At 52.9% G+C, this 7,500-nt stretch overlaps 1 pseudogene; it reads right to left on the bottom strand.

Moving 5' to 3' along the window:
• LOC143219431 (large subunit ribosomal RNA) overlaps nt 1–7,500 on the bottom strand; it is an 11,792-nt pseudogene that overhangs the window by 1,782 nt on the left and 2,510 nt on the right.

Here is a 7,500-nt window from a genome sequence, read left to right as displayed (position 1 = left end):
CGGGCAGTCCTTATAGACGTGCCCGTCTTTGCCACAGTGCCCGCATGTGTCAATCTTTGCCTTGCAGTGCTTTGAGACGTGCCCAAATGCTTGGCATTTGAAGCATCGACTCGCCGCTATATAATCTCTAACGCCGTGGGCGTTGAATCCTATGAAGACCCGGTTCCTGCTCAACAGGATCTTCCGGGTCTTTGGGGACGTCTCTGCCACCCAGTTGGTGGTTTCCTGGTCTCTTTTGCCAGTTTTGAAGAGGAGTTTAAACTCCCCTTCTAAATTTTCCTCTGAGTCCTGCTCGAGGTTCTGATTTCTTATTGCTTTCAGGAGTTCCTCCTCTGCCGTGTCAGAGGGGACTCCAAATATTATTATTTTCGGTCTCCTCCTAGGGAGGGGACCGATCTCTACTTTTTCCCTTAATGCCTTGTTTTTGAGGACTTGCTCAAGGTCCTCTTTTCTTTCGGTCTCTATGAGAATTCCGGAATTCGCAAGTTTCCTCACGTTCCGGATTCTTATTTTCTGTTCTGTCGGGTTTATGAACTCCGACAGAATCTTTTTTGTCTCGTCGCTATTCGAGATCTCACTACCCTTTGCAGGGTAGATTGCCGCTATCGGTTTAGACTGCTGTATAGCAGTTTTCTTTGCCACTTGCCTTGTTCTCTTGTTGGACTTTATTATGTCCGAGTACAGTAGTGGCTTGGGGGCCGGAGCCTCCTTGACACCACTGCGTTTCTCGGACATAAGGCTGTCCAACTTTGCGGAGAGCTGATTCAGCTTCTCTTCCAGTGGTTTCTCTTTTTGTAGCTCTTCGAGCTTGTCTCGAAGTTCCTTGTTTTGTCGAGTTAACTCGGCCCTCATTTCTAGGAAAATTTCCTCTTCATTTTTAAAACTATCTCTTAACTCTTCGAGAATAGTTATTGACCTGGCGCGCTGCGCCGTCGGCATTGCCACTGCCTGGAGAAGTGTCTCTAGCTTTTGAAGCGGGGTTTGGATAAGCTGCCCCTCTAATATTGGTAGTCTCTCTAGTTTAACGGTGACGGGTCTTATAGCCCCGTCATCCGATTGTGTTTGTTCCTTTGGGAACTTGCTCGGTATTGACTCGATTGAGGAGTCCGAGTCACTGAAGCATACTGCTTCACTTACAACTTTCCTTTTCCCTTTTTTCCTTTTAGTGCCGCTCCGGGGTCCCAATCCGGATTTCATTGCTGCCTTGACCAATGTTCTCAAATCAGTGTTTGAGGATACGTCTGAGTTGTAGTAGTCGTCGTAGTCGTATTCGTAGTCGCTGATTCCGGACAGAGAGTCTGAGTCCGTATATGTCCCTTTCACATATGATTTTGTTTCTTCCATTTGTTTGCTTTTAGTTGTCTTTTTTGGTTTCTCTTTCGTTTCTTTATTGGCCTCTGCTATAGCCTTTTCTCCAACTCTATTCTCCTTCTTTTCTCCCTTCTTCGTCTTGTTTTTGTTGTTTTTTGTTTTGGTTTGTTTATTATCTTGTTCCATGTTATTCCCACGAGTTGGGACGAAAAACAGTCACTCCCCGGGTGACGCCCTTTCCAGGGAGAAGGCTTATACAACAGGGTTCGCCTTAGTCCTGAGGTTTAGCCACTAGGCGATCAGTGCTCCCACCGATCATCGACGTTCGTGCAGGGAACGTCGACCCTCTTTCACCGTGGTCTCCGGCTTAGAGGTCGGGATTTGTTGAGGGGTTTTTCTCCCCGCGGTCCGACACACAATTAAGGTAAGACCCTCGGTCTCACTCCCGTGACGTACCACCGGGTTACGCTCCGGTGGGTCGTTGCCACGGCGAGGAGTTTTCCGATTTTGCGAGTGCCACGGTGATCGCAAGCGATCACTCACGTAAGAGCACTTCCAACCAGAGCCCCGTTCGTCACCCGAGGGTGTCCAGGTCCTACCACTTGGAGGAGGGGTTGGCGCACCAGGGAATAAAACCCTGGACCTTCTAGGACCCAGTAGATAGGGACATTTAATGTGCACCCGGCCTCCCCGAAGGTAGACATCGGATATGCTTCCTCGCCGTTAAGGCATACGCATAGCATAAATTTTATATCTACTTTTAGCGAGGCGGCTCCACTGTTCAAGTAGAGCGGGCAATGGAAAAATCCAGCAGTGCCACCGAGACGTGTACGGTGGACGAGTTCTTTGGCCGCAGGCGGCCGATCGAGGATAGCTCCTCGCTCGGTCGCCTACGCTCACGGGGAACCACGGGAAGGCGAACTCGCTGCGTGCCGCTCGCACGCACACCCGACCCTTAAGGGCGATGGAAGTAGGAAAAGAGGAGAGGCGGGACTCCTGAAAATAAGGTGGAACATTTCTGTTCCTTGGTGGAGGTCCGGCGCGGCAGTGTATCCGCAAGTCTTCTCGCGGGGCTGACGTGCCCTCCCGAGCGCTACGATGCAGCTCGATAGGACGCTCCGGTTTGTCCAAGTTTCCCGTTGTCCTTGGTATTTTATTTAAGTCTTCGCGCTTTCACTTACACTTAGTTTTCCTTTACACTTTACACTTTGCACTTTTCACTTACTTACTTCTTACTTGTCTGTCTCTACTTCTGATCCTGAAGTGCCTTCAGCCACAGGGTCTCGCGGCAGAACTCTTCGAACAGAGAGGAGGTCTCTGGAGACGATACTAGGTGATGTGCCGCTTCCGGCCATCTCCAATCGCCGATGGGAACTATGTCTCGCAGAGCCTCCCTCTGAGGGTCGAAGATCGGGCAGTCGAGGAGGAAGTGTCCGACTGTGTCCTCCTCGCTTCCGCAGGCGCAGTTGCTGCTGTCGATGGCTCCGTACGCATGGAGTCGCGCGTTGAATTTTCCGTGGCCTGTGAGCACTTGCGATGTGTAGTGGCTCGGTCTCATCCACTTCGCTTCCATCCGCTCTTCGATGTCGTTGAAGAAGGCGTGTGTTGTTCGGCCTTTGTGGGAGGCATCCCACTTGGTCTGCCACACCTTCGCTGCTTCCGCCTGTAACAAATCTTTTGCATCGTCGTTTCCCGCGCGTACGACGATGCTCCCGAAACTGGCGTCCATACCGTTCCTCGTCTTGAAGAGTGCCCTACGCTGCTCTAGCAAGATGTCGATCGGGACCGCTCCAGCTACGACGCACATGCTGTCCCACGATGACCAGCGATATGCGCCAGTCACCGCAATAAGAGCACGACGCTGCATGCCCCTGAGCGTTCTCAGTTCTTTCTCTCCGCACAAGTCTGACCAGCCGGCGGCTGCATAAGTCGCCATCGGCAGGAAGACTCCGCGATATATTACGGAGAGAGCCCTGAATCTAAGTCCCCATCGGCTTCTCGCGAGCTTCCCGAATTTCGCGAAGAGCGACCCGACCTTGTCGCATAGGTATTGGCAGTGGGATCGGACACCCATGCCGCTATCGAAGTGGACGCCTAGGTATCGCACGGCGGACTTGAACGCGATTGTAGTTTGCCCTATTCGAATGGTCGGTGGTCTGTTCGTGAGATTTGCCTTGTGCCGAACGGTCTTTCGTTTCCTATCCGGGCGCGAGCCTCCTCTGCTTCCTAATAATTTCTGCTCGATGTAGCCGCTCTTAAGCACGATTGCTTCCGTTTTGCGGGCTGACAGTTCGAGCTTCGCGGATTTGCACCAGCTTACGATCTGGTCGACCGCTTGCTGTGCCTTGTCTTCTATCTCTTTCCTACTGTTCCCGGTTATAACTATGATGAGGTCGTCCGCGTACGCGATGAATTTACCCGGGATCAATTCTTCGAGTATTCTCAGGAGTTCGTCGAACATAAGATTCCAGCACGCCGGTGCGAGGACAGAGCCCTGAGGGCATCCTCTAGAGGCGCGCTTGGAGACCCTCTCTTCTCCTACCGCAATGCTCACATTGCGGTCGTCGAAGTAGTTCGCGATCACCTGGAATACGTTTCGCGGGCAGCCACGCTCTCTTAGACTCCGTAGTACTAAGGGCCACCAAACGTTGTCGAACGCGCCCGAAATGTCGAAGAGCAGCCCCACCGCATATCGATCCTCGGTAGAATCAACTATGCGGCGTAGCTCGGCGATCGCGAGCTCTGTCGATTTGTTAGGCATGAAGCCGTACTGCCGATCGGAAATCTGGCCAGGTGCCATCGCGGTCTGGTCTATTCTCCTCTTGAGGAGTTTCTCGAATAGTTTCCCTACAACAGAGAGGAGGCAAATCGGTCGGTATGATTTCGGGTCCTTCACGTCTTTCCCTTCGCCCTTCAAGAGAACTCTGAGGGAGCCCTCCTTCCAGATCGAGGGGAAGACGCCCCACTGAAGGCACCCGTTGAAGAGCCGTACCAGTTGGTCGGGAATGACTTTGGCCGCTGCCTTTAGCACTCCGACTTCAATACAGTCAAGCCCCGGTGCTTTATTATTTTTGAAGGTCTTAACCGCGTCGATGACTTCCTCTTTAACGAACGGAGGGGCGTCTTCAGTGCTTGGCGCGATCCGTGCACTTTCTCTAATCGTACGCTGCTCGGGCGTATCTTCTTCTACGCGATCTTCGGGGACGTGTGCTTCCAGCAGCAACTTAGCTGTTTCTACCGCGCTGGTCGTATGACCATTATCACGCCGGAGTGTGCTAAGCACACTCTGAACTTGGAGTTTCTTCGCCTGGAGTTTGTATACGGTACCCCAGGGCTCCTCGTTCCCGTGCGACGTTACGAACTTCTGCCAGCTCTTGAGCTTCGCCTTCTTCACCTCCCTGCTGTACTCACGCACCGAAGAGCGGTAGGCCAGCTTCTTCTGGGGGCGAGCGAGCTCGTCTCTTTCTTGCTGGAAGGCACGTCTCCGCTGGTATGCGGCCTTCTTGAGCTCCGTGAGCTCTTTCGTCCACCACGGGTTGGACTTCCTAAACTTACGTTTACGTGGCATCGACGCTGTGCAGGCATCAGTTATGATGTCTGCAAGCGTTTCTGCCATTTTCTCGACCCCTTCCGCCGACTCCAGTTCGAGGGGCGCCAGTCTCGTTCGGGAGAGATCGGCTAAGCGCTCCTCGAACTTCTCCCAGTTGGCTTTCTTCGTGTTGAATCTGGTGTTGGCTGCGTTCCGTCCTGCTGATGATGGTGAAGTCTTCTTTGGTGCCCGCAGTCTGATGTCCACGGCTCTGTGGTCGCTCGTTGTCCAGTCGTCCCTGACGTTCCATTCGCGGATGAGTCCGGCCATTGATGGTGACGCCAATGTCACGTCGATGTAGGATGATCCTCCCGGTGTCCAGAAGGTTGGCGGCTGTTTGATGTCGTTCACAACTTCCATGTTGAACGATGCTATGAGTGCTTCCAACTGGGCTCCTCTGTCGTCGGCGGTCTGTGGGCCCCAGAGGGGTGATCGCGCGTTCGCGTCTAACGAAACTAACATTCTCTGCCCCCTCAGCGAACGGAACACCATTTCGAGGTGACTGAGGTGCTTCTCTATCTCGTCGCAGTACTGAAAGTAGCACGATACGGCGTAGAACGAGCAGCCGGGTGCCAGCACTTCTGCACACGCGCAGTGGGAGTTGCTGAGCTGCGAGACGAATACTACGTCGAAGTGAGGGTTACAAACGGCTACGGCAGCCCACGGAGTTTGTGTTTGGTCGGCCACGATCCTCACTCCGGTTCCTAAGCTACAAATAGTGCTGCTCGCGCCCTGCTTCCTGACGTACATTTCCTGCAATAACAGAACGTCAAGTCGCTTTTCGGCTACAAGCTGACGCACTTCGCCGCTGACTACATCTGAACGTCGCATGTTCAGTTGCATTATCCTAAGTAGATAGGGACATTTATTGTGCATCCGGCCACCTCGAAGGTAGCATCGGATATGCTTCCTCGCCGTTAAGGCATACGCATAGCATAAATTTTACATCTAAGTTTAGCGAGGCGGCTCCACTGTTCAAGTAGAACGGGCGATGGAAAAACCCAGCAGTGCCACCGAGACGTATGCAGTGGACGAGTTCTTTGGCCGCGTGCGTTTGTGGGAGGATATGGTATTCCTCGCCCAAGCGCCGCGCTCACGGGGAACCACGGGAAGGCGAACTCGCTGCGTGCCGCTTGCACGCACACCCGACCCTTTCGGGCGATGGAGATGGGGAGGGGAGGTGAGAGAAGGTTGAGAAGGCCACATGCTTCGACGGGATAGTCTGGCATTGCCTGGTGAGTTGAAATAGGTGGGACGTTCACCTTGTCATTTCATATCTCTTTAGTTACTTGTTTCTCTGTACCACACTCTTTTGCTGCATGCGGCATCCGTTGCCCTGCCATCAGCGGCAGGGATTGGGTAGCTCACGACATGTAGCTTTATGGGTAAACGCCGTGTAGCTTTACGTTTACCCGGAGAGCCGCGGTGATTTCGGAGTTATCACTCACGCAGGAGCTCCCTCGTTCTATGACAGAGCCACGGTGATCACATAGGACTCACTCACGTAAGAGCTCTCTCTAGCAGGTCGGGCGCGGCGTTCAGGCCGTTTCGCCCATTACAACCCTACGATCACGATATCTAGATGTTCAGGTATCGCCTGCGGGGATCGTCAGGGTGAGCTGTGTTTAGGGAATCTCTCTGAAGAGTAATTTCTCTTTAATATCTTTATAGTTTCTCTGTACCACACTCCATTGCTGCAAGCGGCATCCGTTGCCCTACCGTTGGCGGTAGGGATTGGATAGCTCACGACAAGCAGCTTTATGGGTAAACGCCGTGTAGCTTAACGTTTACCCGGAGAGCCGCGGTGATTGTAGAATTATCACTCACGCAGGAGCTCCCTCGATTCAATTATTTCTCTGTACTACACTTCTAGCTGCAAGCGGCATCCGTTGCCCTACCGTTGGCGGTAGGGATTGGGTAGCTCACGACAAGCAACTTTATGGGTAAACGCCGTGTAGTTTAACGTTTACTCGGAGAGCCGCGGTGATTGCAGAATTATCACTCACGCAGGAGCTCCCTCGTTCTATAACAGAGCCACGGTGATCGCATAGGACTCACTCTCGTAAGAACTCTCTCTTATACTTGAGCCACGGTGATCGCATAGGACTCACTCACGTAAGAGCTCTCTCTTTCTGCCAGAGCCACGGTGATCACATAGGACTCACTCACGTAAGAGCTCACTTTCTACCAGAGCCCCGTTGGTCACCCGAGGGTTTCCAGGTCCTACCGCGTGGAGGGGGGGTTGGCGCACCAGGGAATAGAACCCTGGACCTTCTAAGACCCAGTAGATAGGGACAGAGGGAATCTCGTTAATCCATTCATGCGCGTCACTAATTAGATGACGAGGCATTTGGCTACCTTAAGAGAGTCATAGTTACTCCCGCCGTTTACCCGCGCTTTTTTGAATTTCTTCACGTTGACATTCAGAGCACTGGGCAGAAATCACATTGCGTCAACACCCGTGGGGGCCATCGCAATGCTTTGTTTTAATTAGACAGTCGGATTCCCCTAGTCCGTGCCAGTTCTGAGCTGAGCGTTGAATGGCGGCCGAAGAGGACGATCGTTCTAGACGAAAGCCTCGCAGCAAGGAAGATCCGCGG

The sequence above is a fragment of the Lasioglossum baleicum genome, unplaced genomic scaffold (assembly GCF_051020765.1).
Source record: "Lasioglossum baleicum unplaced genomic scaffold, iyLasBale1 scaffold0028, whole genome shotgun sequence".
In the NCBI taxonomy this organism is placed as follows: domain Eukaryota; kingdom Metazoa; phylum Arthropoda; class Insecta; order Hymenoptera; family Halictidae; genus Lasioglossum; species Lasioglossum baleicum.
This window is presented reverse-complemented; position numbering and strand designations above follow the sequence as displayed.